This window comes from Passer domesticus, chromosome Z, assembly GCF_036417665.1.
Source record: "Passer domesticus isolate bPasDom1 chromosome Z, bPasDom1.hap1, whole genome shotgun sequence".
Lineage (NCBI taxonomy): Eukaryota > Metazoa > Chordata > Aves > Passeriformes > Passeridae > Passer > Passer domesticus.
The window spans coordinates 45,377,360-45,394,103 of NC_087512.1; the positions used below are offsets into that span (position 1 = coordinate 45,377,360).

The 16,744-nt window shown below is 42.9% G+C and overlaps 1 protein-coding gene and 1 long non-coding RNA gene across 23 annotated transcripts in view; both read left to right on the plus strand.

The window, feature by feature from the left end:
* NRG1 (neuregulin 1) overlaps positions 1-16,744 on the plus strand; it is a 444,984-nt gene that overhangs the window by 359,609 nt on the left and 68,631 nt on the right. The gene's annotated exons all lie outside the window — the stretch shown is intronic.
* On the plus strand, positions 13,058-15,120 carry LOC135290619 (uncharacterized). Its single transcript, XR_010353375.1, has 3 exons — positions 13,058-13,186; positions 13,833-14,097; positions 15,007-15,120. It is a non-coding gene; the product is annotated as an uncharacterized LOC135290619 (long non-coding RNA).

The following is a 16,744-nucleotide window of genomic DNA, read 5'->3' on the forward strand; positions in this document are numbered from 1 at the left end:
GGAGTTAATAGTTCAAGTTTTACTTTGTCTTTGCTTTGTGAATCTCTTCTCCAGTGGTCCACTGAGCAGAGAAGAAACTGACACTACCAAACATATGAAGCCAGTGTACAGCCTGCATGAGGCTGTGGTCCTTGACTTTCTGGGAATTGATGTGCAAGTGAAGAACAAACCTTTTCCATCTGTCTTATCTCAAAGTGCCCTTGGAGTTCAGTTTATGAGTGTTGCTGTATGAATAGTGTGGGTTCCCACTTAGAAATGCTGTGGCTGGTACAGGTCTACTCACAGTCAGAATGGAGATCTGTGCAGAGTTGGAGTGAATGCTTGGTTTGAAAGGGTGCCCCAAGGTGGGGAGGGTGATGTTGTTCCAAGGAGTGCTGCACAGAACCTTACATCATGCTCCCATATCACCTGTGCCCATGTGCTGCACAGCCGCTCATTTGTGGCAGCCCTCTGCTGTAAATTCACCTTCCATAGAGGGCATTTCTAGAGCAAGACTGTGGTTTCACACAATAACCTGGAGACACCTGAAGAGTAAATGACCTGTTGCCCTTTGTGTGAAGACTGGTGCTAAGCTACCAGCACAAGGATGTATACTTTGTTGATTGTTCTTCAGGACTGCAGGCTGTGAGGAGGTCCCAATCCTTCTTCAAAGAATGATCATGTCAACATAGTTAAATTTTCAGGGTCGAGATCTGATAGTTCTTTTAGATATTTTTCTGGCTTTTGCACCTTCTCAGGTTACAACTTATGTCCATCATTCATCCCAAGTACTTTTTGGTAAACATGAGAGGAGTAGTCAACTGTAAGGTGGGGGAAAAACATCTCTGAGACTTCTCAGTATCTTCTGTTACTGAACAAGGCTGCATAGTTTCTGTAGTGCTGCAGTCCACAAGGCATGAGGCAAAATGTTGCACACCTCTTAGACACCAAACAGTAAAGAACTCTTTGGCCAACAAACTACCAGCAGCCAGAGTGATGCTCTGCCATGTGATACACCTATTTCACATTCGGACTGGGGCAGAACGAAAACACACTGTAGGCTATTTTTCACTTTTCCAGTGAATTGGTGGATGTGGCAGGGGGCAGATCTATCATAAGAGTTAAGATCATTAAGGAGGAAACATACCTAATTTTTTCATAACTAGTCTTACAATGGAGTGCATGTGTGAGTTAATGCCTGATTAATGAAGCTGTAATTTTAGGCCTGAGTGCTAAGCTTTTACCAAACACACTGGAACAATCAAGCACCTGCTTTCATTTACTTTGTTGGAATGATCTCTGAGGCTTGTGTGGACTTCTACATGTATTAAATCTAAGTACCTGGAAGATAATTGAGAAACATGTATTCAGCATGCAGAAGGTTGTGGCCTTATATGTTATGGGCTTGTCTTCTCACCCTTTCTAAGAGATTTGAAAACCCAAAACCAAAAACCTCTGTAATAAACAAGGTTAATTATCCTGTTACATTAATTGATACTTGTGATTAACTGTCTGTCTCCCAACCACCTTCATCTAATTTCTATTTCCAAGGTAGGTTTTTTTTTTCTTTTTTTTAAGAGGTCTCTTGCATCCTAAGCATTTCAGTGGTACATTGTTTCCTGTTTGCATGCCTTGTATCATGTCCTGGTTATCTGACAATTTTAGAGAATGACAGGGAAGCTAAAGGCTCTTTATCTATTGCCTTGGGGGATGGCTAAGACTCCTTTTGCTTAGAAATTCAAGGCCTTTACAAGGAAATGGGAGAATTGCAATGGCTTCTCACTGGGCTAAAATTACTATATTGTTACAGAGATTAAATAGAATAATCCTGAAAGTCCCTTGTATATTAGCACTGCCTGATTCCAGCTAAGAGCTGCTGGAACAGTATTTCCAGGGGGCCATCTATTATTCATCTCTCTTTTTTTCTTTAAAAGAAAGACCATAGACCCAGAGTATAACTAGTTTTACTTTTGCTTCAAAAGAAACGTCATGCTGTTTCATCTTTCAGGGTGCAGTTAGGTCCTTTTGGAGAACTATATAACAATCTGTTCCTGCCATGGTGGGGGAGGCCATAATTTATTCTGCCCAAAAAGGGCTTCTCAGGAAATAAGGCTTCTCAGGAGTATAAGGCTATTAATGGTGAGCAAGCTACCAGGTTCATAAATCTGCAGAAACTGATAGAGAGCTCTCTAGTAAATGAGGATTCTCATACAGCCTCCCACTCCCCTTTCCAGGGTGTTGCCAATCTTAGGGATGACAATTCTACCAGACCTTTTCTAGTAATGTTTTACTCACTTCCTCTCACACAAATACACTCAGTTCTGTAATTGCTTCTCATAAAATGCATTTGTCTGCCTAACTGCTGCCATGTCATTCCTGCTGTACAGGCTCTTCCTGGTACTAATAGAACTCTTGCAAGCTCAGGACCATGCAACCATGGGGAAAGGTTCTGAAATCCAGTCAGGGCCTAGACTGTCACAAAAGAGTATGTTATTGTGCAGCAGTTGCTTGGGGCAGGAGTCGTCCAGACTCTATATTGACTAGCCTACTTAGGTACAACAAGTTATGTATGTGCTGCCATAGGGGCTGAACATTACCTGAATGGGGGGCAGAACTAATCAGCTCTCTCCACAAGCACAAGAGTGGTATTCAGAGAGGCACACTGTTCTGGGCATCATGGACAGCAAGGGCCTGTTTTCTCAGGGCTGCTTCTCTTCATGTTCACCCATTTGTCTTCATGGATGTAAAAGTACCTGTCTTTGCTTTGGATAAAGGTCAGAGGAATTCAGAGGAGCAGTGCAGAAAGCTGCAGGTTTCAGCCTCAGCAGAAGCGGTGCGTACCAGCCCCAGTGCCTGGCCAAAAATGAACCACTTTCCAAGGAGGCTGGATGTCCCTTGTGCTGCACAGCTAAGGGCAAAGTTTGTGACTACTCCTCACAGATATGTGAGAAGGAAGAGCACAATAGCTGAAACAGCAGGGATTGGTCTGTAGTGCCTGCTGGTTTGGGCTGTAACTCAATGCAAAAGCCCTACAAAAAAAAAAGTTGCAGCTGCTGGCTGCTTTCGTGTGGCAGCGCTTAGTTAATGCTGTGTAATGTCAGAACTGCTCTCTGCCAAGACCACTGTGTCCCTCCTTCTCTGGCCTCCCTCCCCACTACCAGACACATCTCCAAGCTCAAAACTTGTCCTGCTCCATATGAGGAACACATCAGGGCAGACTTTACATGAGTGGACAGCAGCAAAATCCCTCACAGCACAGGCTTTGTTCTGTTATATGAAAGCCACATGGACATGGTCAGGATTATTGCTATTTCCTTCTTTGATTATGCAAGTTCACATATTGCTCCCACTACAGGCTCATAGCAACTTGCACATGGGAGCAGATCAAATTAAACCCTCTATACTCAGGTGCGAAATCCTGACCCATGGGAGAAGTTAATATCCAACACCCACCCCAACCCCCCAACTTCCTCCCAAAGAGAAGTGAAAGGCACTGGGGGAATTGCAGTGGGGCTGACATTCAAAGGTGTGGAAGATACATGCTCAGCTATTGCTGGTGGATGTGTCTTCTGTGGCAAATTGTTGGGACCTACTGGTAGCAGATGAAGTTATAGAAATTACCCTATGCAAAAGGAATTGTGGATAATGCATAAAATGTCATTTCTCTCCTTTCTCTTTTTCTTCTTAAAAACTGTATGAGATGAAGACAGGCAAGAAAGAATGTTTCTTTGATTTTTTTAGATTTTCTAAGCCTTCTGATGTTTGCATTCTTGTAGCAAACTTTCTCATACACTTTCTGTGATCAACTTATTGTTTTACATTCTTTTATGGAGGTGGAGAAATTTGATAGACTGTTGGTTTGTCCAGTGTCATTGGAGAGGTGGCACTTTCACCCTCCAATCCACTGTCACGTTTAGAAATCTATAAATGTTAGAGTCAGAAAATAAACTTCCCTTTTTCCTGCCTTAAGAGCAGCAGGGTGTCTGCGTCGTGTTGTCTCATATCCTATAGTGACAGAAGAATGAATATGTTTTACTCCAGGGTAAAGTTTGACCCTTTTGGTAAATGTCCCTAGGTGTCAACCACTTTATTTAGGTATATAAATCCCTCTGAAGATTTCCCCATACATTAGAGAAAGGTTGCAGTGCCAGTGGAAAAACAATTTCTGCATCTCTAGCCTTGATCTGTTTCATCACAATAAATATTTCGCTGTTGTCAAAAATGAAATCTAGCATTGCTTTCTACTGGCTTTCTGCCTGCAGAAGGAGATGATATGGGGCTCTTGCTGCAGTAGCACATTTTCCCCATAGCATCTGTTCTGCCATTATTTACCTAGATTGTCAATAAAAGCTCCTGCTTTTGTGAGCTCAACCAGTGTAGATGGTGTCAGCTGTTACTTGGATCGAGGCCCTGATTTGGTCAGCTGTTGTCAAAAATTACTAATGACTATTGACTAAAGATTTGCAAACGTTAATTATGATAACAGTTCTTTGGAGATAACTGTTTTGCAATAAAAAACACTTCAGAAACATGGATTGTCAGAACAATTAGAAGTTGCTTGTAACCAAGTGATGTATTCCATCAAAGTAGCAATTAAAACGCAAGCAATGCAGCATGACTTGTAATATCATTCAGATACAGACACAAAGCTCTTGGTACTCAAAGCTTTCTTGACAAAGTATCAGCCTGTTCAGTTCTGATACTACATAAACATCTGTACTTAATTCTTCTGTAATGCTATTTTTTCATAATTTCTAATTGTGATTATTGCAAAAGTAAGTTTGAAAATCTGGACAGCTAAAGATCAAAAATCCAGAGTCCAAACCTAGTGTGTCATTTTAGTGAGATTTTAATTTTCATGGCGATTTCATGAGTTTTCAGCACTTAGGATTGACAAGATTAACTATATAGCGTTTTATTGAGAACACAGGCTTCAAATCTTGGCAACTTCAGGAATCTAAACTTTAACAGATTTTTTTTTTCTTCAGGCCAGACTTCTGGTTTACTTTTTCTTGTTCTAAAAAGTAACCACTTAGGCTGAATAAAAAATAACATATACATTATTGGTGGAAGATCTGCATGATGTTACATATGTTTAAAATCCTCTAGAATGTTTCAGAAACACATTGGATACTCTTTTAAACTTTTTGGAATTATTCCATTAATAGTTTTTTCCCACAGGAAATGGCTATTATATTCCCAGTAATAAACATCCGGCATCCTCCAAATGACACTAAGCTGATGAATTGTGAATATTGCTTTCCATTCAACCCTAAACAAAATTTCATGTGTTCACATGCACGTGTACATGCACACAAATGGACCATGATTCAAACATAGAATGTTTGCCAAACAGAGCATTAGAATATTTTTCATTCCCCACTAATTTCTCCTCCCCATCTCAAGACTTGCATGTCCTGTGTTGCCCAGAAAGTCATGTCCATGGAATATAACAACTCTTCTTGTGCTGAGTACGAAAAGTAGATCTGAGCCAAACAAACTGTTTTCTCAGCTACCCCAAACAAACTGGTAATTTTTGCTAGAAATGTTCATTGTAAGTCTACTCTAAAAACTAAAGTTCTTTACCTCTATTTTCTAGTGCTAGTGCTCTTCGTGTGAGAGTTTAAAGGTTGCAGGAAGAAATTAGCTCAAGGCTCATTAAATTAATATCCTTCTACCAGAAGAAGCATGGAGCAGGTTATCTGAAAAACCTTCCTTGAAAATTACAAGGGATTACACGGCCTTTTGTGGGGCTAGCCTCTCCTATGCACTGAACTGTGTCAGAGTTTGAACTCTGAAAGGGCAAATACAAACAGCATGTATCTGATATCAGTAGGAAACCTCCATATCCTGGAAAAGTCAGATTTTGGTCTGCAATGATCTGCAGCAGCAGTAGCATTAAGTTGTTACACTGCTAATGGCCACGTCTGCATCTTGAATGTGTATAGCATCTGTTGCTCCATTTCAGCATTTCTGATCTTGAAGTTATTCACTCATTTATATTCATGTGTTCATATGTTTATGCTCATGTTTAGGGTGATTATTGCTGGACTCTTCTTGGTTTGTCCACATCTTCCTTCTTCAAAGAGTAGACTGTAATCTTGCATGGGGGGGCTTACTGATGCAGCATGCCCTGGGACATGATTTTTTGTGGCTTTGTTGTTCCCCACCCTTTTTGATCCATAATGACTCAGATATCCTTTTGTAGAATTGTTCATCGCTACCTGTGTGTTTGTAGCTGGTTCTTTCTATTCCCAGCATCCTTCTTCTGTTTTTCAAAATCTTTTCTCATGAAGAGACTGCCTGCTATGGGCTCATACTATCAAGACCATAACCAAATTTCTCAACCTTTAGAGTTTTGCCAGTGTGTGACACAAGCCACAGCAATGTGTGACAAATGACAAAAATGTGGAACACTTGTGCCCCATTGCGTAGCATGCTGTAATTGACAGATTATAATCGTTTTTAGCCATAAAAGCTGTTTACAGAGTGCCTTTTCAGAGAGTATGAGTCACATAAAGCAGTTTGGGTCACTCACTTGTTTACATGTGATTTGCAAAATGGGTTCTTTGGCCAATTTATCAGATGGCTGTGGCCAAATTATCAGACGGCTAAGTCAGAGATCCTCAGCTGAGAGTCTTTGTTGGTACCCTCAAGGGTGAGAGAGTGGCCAAACGACAACTACCCTACTGACTTAGCTCCTATGTGTGATCTCTTCTGTAGCTTTGCGGGTGTTCATGCTCCTCCCCACAGACACTGGACCAGGTGTAACCACTTGCAAATGTGCTACCATCTTAGATAGCCTCTCCCTTATGTCCTCAGAGCTTGAGCATTGAGACTTTTCTTTTACCTATTCAGTCCCTGTTCAGCAGCACTCAGAAGGCACAATGTTTTGGAAGGATCAGGCCCCAGCTCTCAGAAAAATGAGTGAAATGAGATTAGTGGCCATGTCAGAGAACATCCTCACTTGCTAGCATTGCAATGGAAGCATATAGCAGAGCCAGGAATAAAGTTCTAGTTCCCTTCCAGCAAAGCACAAAACCTTAATTGGGTATTACCACTTCCTCCATCCATGTGCCTTCTTTGGTGGTTCTGGAGTTAACTGGTAGAAAGCAGCACAGTGCCAGAAAACAATGCATGGCAGGGAGAGAGTCAGGAAGACATCCCTTATGCAGAGGGACAAGAGACCACTGGTATTGCTGGCCTGGGAGTTGTGCAATTATAAATGTGACAGTGGAGTCTGGGAGCCCCACAAAAAGGAGTCTTTCACCCTCCTCTATGCCAGCACAAATCCAGTGAATGTGTCGGCAGGATAATAGAACCAGTCTTATAGCAGCTTTAACCCAGATCACATTTAAATGTGCAATCTCACACCCATTCTATAAACTTGCCACATTCCAGATTTGCAATTGAAATGAGGGAGCCTTAGTGAACATTGATTTTCATGGGATGCCACAAAAAAGCAATGGCTTTTTTATGTCGTTTTTAGAAAGCTGCTACCACTGTGCCCTCATTCCATAAATGTATTGATTATGAGAATAAGGGAAGTGTAAAAAGTTTTTGAAGAAGCTCAAAGATGTCTGTATGGTTACCTGGAAAAATTCCCTAGCCATACTGGCTCTTGTAATTCTCACAAAAACATCAAAAATCAGGTAATATAATGGCAATAAGTCCTGGATGGGGGAGAACAGATATCTTAGACTGACTCAGCAGTTTTTTGCCTTCTCTCTGTATGATGAGAGTTGTTATATGGTTAAACATGCAGGGGTTGTCCACAGCAGGGTTTGATCTACACTTCACCAGGAGCAGTCAGGGCACAAACACATAGCTAGTGAAAATCCATCCCCACTCCACCTTACCACACTAAAACATAAAGGAGGAAAAGCATATTTTAGTCCTTGAGAAACCAAATAAACTTGCACAAAGGAGCTGCAGCTGCTCCTAAGTAGTCTCCACAGCAAAAAGTAAAAAACTCTAATAAAAATCAGGTTCTGAAAAAGCTGCTTGCATCCGCAGTTACCACTAGATCTGCAGAGCAACAGCCACTATAGACTGCTGTGCATTCATTAGTCATTACAGTTCTTTTAATGAATTGCTTGAAGATGTAGGAAAGCATAAAGTTACATGACCATGCTGCTCAAGACTTTTTTATAAACTTTGGCACTTAATGGTAAATTTAAAAGCTTTTGCAGTTTGTTGGCAAAGTTTTTTGCAAATATGTTATGTAATAACTCTCCTCAGGACAATATTGTCATGAAAATTGTGTCATTCAGGCAAATATTTGATAACTTTTCAGAGCCTGGTAATTTTCAGGATATAGCTACTTACTTCACAGTGAGGGGATGAAAAATAAAATAAGACATTCACATTAGTGTTTGTTGTTGCATTATCAGTAAGACAACTTACTATGTAAGGAGCAGGTCCTTCCTAATTCATCTGCACTCATTGAATTTTTTTGCTCTTGCCTTCACAGTACTTGTTTGGTATATGACAGTGTAAGGAACAGTCATAGAAGATTATCTTATGTGTTTGAATGCTTTCTAGCACATGTATGCCTAGAATTCTCTCTCACCTGAGAGCTAGATATTATGTCAACGGACAAAAAAAAAAAAAAAAAAACAAAAAAAAAGGGAAAAGAAGCACAAAACCTTGCAGTTCATGTAATTAGCAGCCCCTTTTGGGAGGCAACATGTTTTCCCTTCATTGTGCACTGAGGGGACTACCTCTTGCAGTCAGAGTCTATTCAGTGCTGGACCCACACTGACCGCAGTGGGTGGAGAAGCTGAAGGGACCCTTTCCATCAGCTCACATTGCCCATGTGCATGTTGTTGGTGAATCAGGTCTCCTGGTGTGATCTCCTCAGAAGGATCTTCATCACAGCTTTTTCTTTTTGCAGGTAACAGTAATAATTTAAGATACCCAGAGGCTGGAAATTCCCAAATTCATAAGCAAGCCTTCACACAGGATTGCTTCCTTCTAAGTTCTCTTGCCATCATGGTTTTAGCAAGTCCTGAGCTCTTATGACGTGAGCTCATGGTGACAGCTGCCAAGAGTCTGTCTCAGGTGCATTTCTGGACATGCAAGTGGGAGTTCCACCAGCATCTCAAGAATGGGGCTCACTCCTGCATTAGTTACTGTGTGTAACAGCGACCACAGCAAAGGGACCGCAGCATAGCACAGTCATGGCAGAGAGTGTGCTGTGTCCTTTTTGCTGCCAGATTAGTTGTGAATGTGGCAGGTTTTGCCTTCCAGTTTCAGTCTTGCAGCAAGGACATTCTCTTCCCTTACACATACTGATGAGGCTCTGCCAGGTGAGCAAGATCTGACTGGGTGAAGGCAGTGGATGTAGATTGTGTGGTACTAGTTTTCCCTTTGCTGGAAAGAAGTAAGGAAAGTGTGAGCTTTGAAGGCACTTAAGCCCTTTGAGGAAAAACATTACTTCATTCATTTCAACAAAAGCCAGATAAGCTGGACACTGTTTAGCATCTTTTGATCCTTGAGGACATCTCTGATCACCTACTGTTAAAGTCCAGCTGAAGGCAAGATATCAGGCAGTTCCACTTACAACAGTAATTGTCTAATTGTCTAATTATTGTGGAAAGGCTGTCTTTCTCCCTATGTCCCACTCTGTTTCCTTCACCAGTACAGCCTGCTACTGTGACTCATCTGCCTAGGGCTTAATGAAGTTGGTCTGCAGCATCAAAAGCAATTAAAGTACTTTTGTACACCAGTTCCATACAGTTACCTTTAGCTTGTCCTCTGAGAAGTCCTGTGCTGCATCTGCAAAGAATCCTCCACAGTTTTGCAGAAACAGTTGTGCTGGATCTTCATGTGAGAAGAATAAACCAGGATTTCTCCTGCCCTCAGTTCAGCACTGCTCGTAAGGCTGGCCAGTCCTGGGATGGAGAGTGTGGCTCTTGGAGTCAAGTGGTGAGGAGTGAAACTTGAAGGAGGATTGAGAAAGTAGGTTCTTAACGGCTAGGTCACAAAATCATAGAATATGCTGAATTGGAAGGGACCCATAAGGAACATTGAATCCAACTCTTGGCCCTGCACAAGACCATGCCAAAGAGTTACATCATTTGCCCAAGAGTGTTGTCCCTCTGTACACAGGTTAGAAATGGGCTTGCTGTGTTCCTGAAGGTCTCACAGACTCATCCTCTCAGGTGGCAGTCTTTGCACCTCCACTCTCTAAAGGCACAGACAGCACCTGTGAATATAAGCTGTAAGATGCTGATGTGCTCTTGGGTTGCTTAGGACTCTGGCTGAGGTGTTTCAGTTGGGCACCATCATGAAACTCATTCTTTTCCAGTGCACTGAGTACTAGCACCTCAACAGTGAACATTATCCAGCTCAGTACATGGAATGCAGATTCATTCCCACTTCAGAGGTCAAGGCCTTGATACCATGTCTCTTACACCCTGGCTAAGCATACCAGCCATCCCTTTTTCCAAAGGCTGCTGTCCCAAGTCCAGCTGAAAAATTTGTAGGAATTCGGACTTTTGGTTTGCAGCAAGTCAGTGCTTCCTAAAAATTTTTCACTGCAGAGTCCCTCAACTCTCATGCTAATCCACACCCTCTGGGATTTTTCATCTGAGCAGATGACATTGACAGCCAGCTGGATATGCACATCTCACTCTCCCTAAGGCCTGTGCCTTGTTGGTGTCTTGCTTTCCCTGATGCTGGAACTGATCCTCCTTTTACACACAGGGCCTTCAGGCCAAAACTGAAAATTAGGTGGATCACAGTCAGAGAAAGTGAGCAAGGGGTTAACAAAGCTGAGCAGCAAACAAATTTCTAGAAATGCAGGGAGTAACTTCCTAAGCCGAGATGGAAGGCACCCTGAGGATAATGCAAGAAGCAAAGATGCTCCAGAGATTTACAGGGAGAAAAATAAGGATAGCTGCAGATACAGAAAAAGCAGTATGCAAAGCAGGAACAGGATTTGAGAGGAAGACATAACAAGTAGTGTAATTCTTAACAGCTCTTACTCTGAAAAAGGGAAGTGTGGCAGAAAGGAGAGAACAGCTTGCTTTGTAGTTGTGGCAGCATCAGAGATCTGACACCCTCTCCTCCTGCTCATACCTCACCAGTGTATCTGCCTGACCCCCACACTGGAAGGGATAAGATCCCCATTCTCTTGTTCTCCACAGTTTGAGTCTTGCTTCTTTACTTTTTAAGCTTCATTTGTGCCCATTTCATTCAAACAAAGCAATATAGATATGTATTTTTCATCTTCTTTTGTGTCCTATCTCAAGGCTTGTGGTTTTATGCACATTATATATTATGTGTAATGTTTCCTGGCAGTGGATGGAAACAGGATGCACAAGCAAGGATGTGTGTGTGTGGTCTCAGGAGGTGATGTGAATGCATGGGCAATAACCTTGGCCAAAACCATGCAGCGAAGGAGATAATTTTAGAAATAAGTGGCATGCTCTGCCTCTAGGATGCAGGCTGGCAGGAACTGGTCTTGGACTGTTCTGCAGTGTGTTTCTTTCCATTACAAGGATAGGACAATAGTATAAATGAACTAACTGAGCTGCAGTCATACAGAAGAAATCGGGTCCTGTTTCATTGCTTCAGCCCAGTGCTGGGCAAGGAGTTTCCTCCTCTAGTGAGTTTTCAAGCTGGTATTCTGGAGTATCAAGGTGGTAGTATCACCCTTAAGAAGGAGTATCACCCAGGTCTGCAATGGGCACATCTGCCTTTTAAACTGGTCAGTGTACCAGCTTATAAACCATTATATGGTGATTTGTTCCTCACTATATGTTCCAAGACTTCAGGCTGCTCTGCCAGGGGCTGGTCCTCATCCCAGCTGCCCAGCAGGTCTGTCATGAAGACCCTCAGAAGCGTTGCTGAAAAGCACCTGTTCTAGGAAGGTGTTAGTACTCTTCATCGCAAATGGAACAGGCTTTTTTTTTCTAGAAATTGAGTAGATGCAAACAGTAAAACTCTCATTAAATAAGCAAACAAGCCATAATGCTACACAGACAAACCCAGATTTTCTTATACTTCACTCCCTTGGAAGAGTCTGTGGCACTGTGGTTTGAAAAATTGTCATCTTTCACATTGTGATTCTAGCACTATGTAAAGCAAGAAATGTTGTGTGAGTATTAAAAGACTCAACAAATCAAAAATAGCTTAGTTGTGAGTGGATAACACCCCATGAGCTCTCTCCATGTCCTCTTCCAGGAGTACAAACCTGCTGCTTCTACAGCTCTGCTTTTGGGGTTAGCTTTGGTTTTAGGGTGTTGGGGTTTGGGATGAAAACTGATCCATTGCAAAAATACCTATCCCAGACGTGAGGAATGCCACGTGGACATGGCCAAAGACAGCTGTATGAAGCAGGAGGGGGTGGATTGGTGATGGTGGCAGGTGGTGCCCTCTGGGTACACACAACTCCTATTGTGAGGTCTGCAAAATGAGAGAAAATCTCTCTCTCACACAGCCTACAACAGCAAGCAAATAGGCAGGCAGTACACCAGCACCACAGCCAGCATGCTTTTAGTCAGTAGCATCTCCAGGCTGTAATGTATAAGACTTTTCTCAGTTAGCACATCAGTTTCTGCTAGCTCACCATGCAGTAGAATCAAAAAGGCTGGATTCTCAGGAAGTGTTGGAGTGCAGCGTTCTCACATGGGTAACCTTCCACTGCCCATGTGCTGTGGAGACTGTTTTAACACTCTCATTCTGCATTCCCCTTGGGCCACAAGGTACCTCTGATCACTTACTGAGTTCAGGGGATTGCTAACACATTCTCCCTGAAAGACTGCTCTGTCACTGCAGCTCTTGCCTGTTTCTTGCAAGACAAGAATAGGATGATTATTTGTAGTATTTTACATGACAAAACATGTAAACCAACCTTGTAAAACTACTAGCCTGCCCACAAGTTTCCAGAGTACTATTACAGAGAGAAAAAGGGGTTATAAATTAGCTTTGCAAGAGAGTGATTTAGTGTTGAGATACTCATTGAAATTCAGAGATAAATGACTGGGGAGATTCACAGCTGTTGAATATTTTCAGTTCTCCATCAGTATAACAGCTTTTGCCTGCTGGGGTCTGCCTATTTCTAAGTCACAGAGACAGTGAAGCCTTGTAAACTTTGGGGACAGAGCTGGAGTAGATGAGGAAATTACTGTCCATGGATGTCTTTACTGCTAGTCTTCTGGAGTCACAGCTGAGTTTGAAAGTACAGCACTAACTTGGGGTAACTCTATACAGATGAGAAGATGTCTTGGTTATAGTGGAGTTATGTTGGAAGTAGTCCAGACTCCATCCTAATATGAGGGGAAATAAGGAATTTTTAAGTGAGGGGAATTCTTTTAGATACTAATTTAAGAGAATTTGATACGCAAAATCAGTTTTATTTAGAGGCTATGCTTAAGACTGTTAAAATTACAGGTTTGTGTAGCTGAATGTTCCTGGGCAGTAACCATGTTAAAGTCCTATTTTCTGCAGTTGTTTGAAATGCTTGAGTTTACCTGGTCTTGTTTATAAGTGCAACACTATCCATTTTTTCATTGCTTTGCCAATCTTGTCATTACTTTCTCATGCCTCAGACTATTTGAGGTATGTTTTTTGGATATGACATGCCATAAAACATAGCAGAATAAAAATGTATTGTGCCTATATGTCAACACTTTGGGCCCTGTGTGCTGATAAGGCCCTTAGCAGAGCCCTTCATTTAGCAGATTGTGTGCTGCTTCTGTCATCCCTGACTCTAGCAATGCATGTGAAGGTTGTGTCACTCCTGCTAACCACTCAAATTCCATGAGCTCATTTTGACTGGGGATACCAGGAGGCACATGCACTTTCAAAGTCATTATGGTAACAAAATAGTGTCAATGTTTCAGATTCTGATTGCTGAGTACCACATGGTGCGATGCTGAGAAGAAGGTCATGCTTCAAACCCTGGGGAAGCGAAAGGGAAAGGGAAAGGAAGGGGAAGTTCCTGTTATGTGATCGTAGAACTGTCTGTTGATCTGTTTGTTGTGAAAAGTCACGGAGAAAGGAGGTAAAACCTTGAATGATTGAATGAACCTTCTTGAATGTTGTCTGTGTGGAGACGGAATCTCATTACCTACATCATCAAATGTCTCCCCGTTTCCATAAGAAGGGGTAAGTTTGGAGGAGGGGTGGTGAAGACTTGAAGAGAGGGGGAAAGAAAATGGAAGGCATGGGATAAGATTTGAACACTACACTGACAGATACCCTGTGATTGCCCACTGGCTAAAAATAGGCTCCTGCTAGTGTGCACATAATGGATATTCAGTCTGTCTCCAAACTAGATGTGTGCAGGCTTTACAAATGCCTGTTTTCTTCCCAAGAAGACAGAAGCAGGCTGCACCCCTACTGCTTCCCTGCACACAGGCACACAAGCTCCTGACCTTCATTTGTACTCATTTAGACTTGTATTTAGACTACAGATGAAGCAAGCTCTGCATGCTTAGTCTAAACAAAGAGCCCTGGCTCCCAGTTCCACCTAGCCTTTTTATGCTTCAGGACAAGTAGAAATGGACTTGGGAACTAGGAAGAATTAAACCCCTGTGCAGGGCCAGCTTGAGGAGAAGCTCTTTGGGCAGCTCATCCCCCGAGATTTACAGGGGCAGGTTTCCAGCTGGTGTTGCTCTGAGGAGCTCTTGTAGCCAGTGGAGCTGCAGGGATTTACAGTGGATGAAACTGAGACTCCCAAGCCTGCAAGCATCTGGTGCTGACTCACTGCTGCGTGCAGCAGGGTGTGGATATGGTGTGAGAAGGCACTGACATCTCATGCTTTCTGCAGCAAATGCAGCATTAAAAATGGAAGGATGGCAGCACCAGCTTTTCACGCTGAAGGACAGGCTCACTCTGCAGCAGCTTGCTGATGAGGCTGAGAGGGGGATTGGGGGTAACTGGGTGGGGGAAACAACACACAATGTGTTATACAGAAGCTGTGAGGCTGTGGATTTGTTTTAAATTTTGTTTTCAGTTCTTTGCTTCAAAAGAGATTTCTTAATCTAAATCCCCTTCTTCTCACTGCCCACACAGGAACAAGAAAAGAAAATACTTGTAAACAGCAGCTTTAGTCACAGAGTATTGCTTCTGTCACATTACTGGCAATAGAGTGTAGCTCTGTACAAACTGCTGCCTGCCTGGGCTGCCAAACCCCTGCCTACAGGAGCCCTCCTTACTGTCAGATGTCTCAGCTTCCACATGTGCTCAGTGAGAAGCAAGATTTATTGCAGTGATAAGTGGTCTCTGAAGTGCAGTTCTGCTGCTCCGTAACTGAAGCCAAGAGCCCGGCTGTTCCCAGGCCTCCTGTGACTCTCAGCACAGCCAGCACTGCCTATTCCGTGTAGTGTTCCTGGCTGTACTTCTTCCCCATGCCCAGAAGCAATGCCCCCCTGAGAGTTCTGCCCTTCTCTCTCTCCAGTCCTGTGTCTTAGATCCACACAGGCAAACAGTTCACTTCTGAGGCATGTGCAAGCTTTCCTCTCCCCACCAAAGTGCTAGTTAAGGAAAAGGAAAACTCTTCTCTTACTGTGAGCTGACATCAGTCATGAGCATCTTCCTAAGACAATGTTACAAATACAGTGTGCTGGTTATGAGCAGCTGCTTTTGTCAAAGTGGCCCGGCAAAGCTATCTCTCCTAGGCAGACCTTTCACCCGAGGCTTTCTGAACAACTTCCCAGGAAACATCACATTAATAGGGGAGTACAAGCACTGCAGGATGGGCAAGAGGCAGCCCAGGCTGGAGGGAAGGTCCACATGTTGGGTTTGGTTTTATTCTTATTTGCTCACTTTGTTTGTCATTTGAGGAACTTCTCTGACATCTCCTTTATGAGCACTGCCTTGCTCCTCAGGTCCCAACAATCAAATACACAAAGCCTTCTGCAGGGGTCCCAGAGGGTCTGAGAGCTGTTTCTGTATGGAAGTGTTTAGGGAAAGCACCAGGAAATGAGGAGAGGTGAGGATACAAGAACTGAAGAATGGCTTCAGTTATTTTACAGCTGAAATATGCCAACTAAGGGCATTTAGGTATTTTTCTAAGCACTGTACCTGTCTGTATTTCCAACCCAACACAAGCAGTGCAGAACATGGAGGGACTGTATCAGAAAAACTGGGGTGACCCAGCAGATTCCCATTGCCCCGGTCAGCCAGAAAGAAATGCCAGTGATGTACAATCACATTGCTGAGCCTGGACAGGATCCAGCCCTGCAGACTTAACTAGATACTAAAAGTTGTTGTGCTGCACTCGATGGGAAAGCCATTTGCATGCATGAGGCTCCTTACCCTGACTGCTCCAGGGTGGATTTCTAGGCTGTGAGATGTGCACAGAAGTCACCCAGGGCAGTGTCTGAAGTCACCACAGTTGTAGTTCCTTCCATTCCAGCACACAGAAACAGACCAGAAAGTGAAAACAGGACATGGTTTCCCAGGGTGTCTTGTTTCTACCAACTGCTGTGATCCTTGGCAGTAGTGGAGGGAAAAAAGAGAAACTGTGTGCAAGGAGCTCGAAGAATGAAGCAGAGCTGTTGGCATTATTGAACTGAGGTCTTTCATACCTAAAGCCATCTTAGAAGTGATTTGTTAGCATCCATGTTGCAGGCAGTAGGCTGATGCTGACTCTGAACAAATGCCCCTGAATAAATAGTGTGATCACGTTACCCGAGGATGGTGGGAAACAAGGTGCATATGAGACAGGCTGGCAATTCACAAACCTCAGACTAAATGTACCAGTTTCCTGAGCATTGGCAGCAGAATTGCTGGCTTATGAGGAATGATG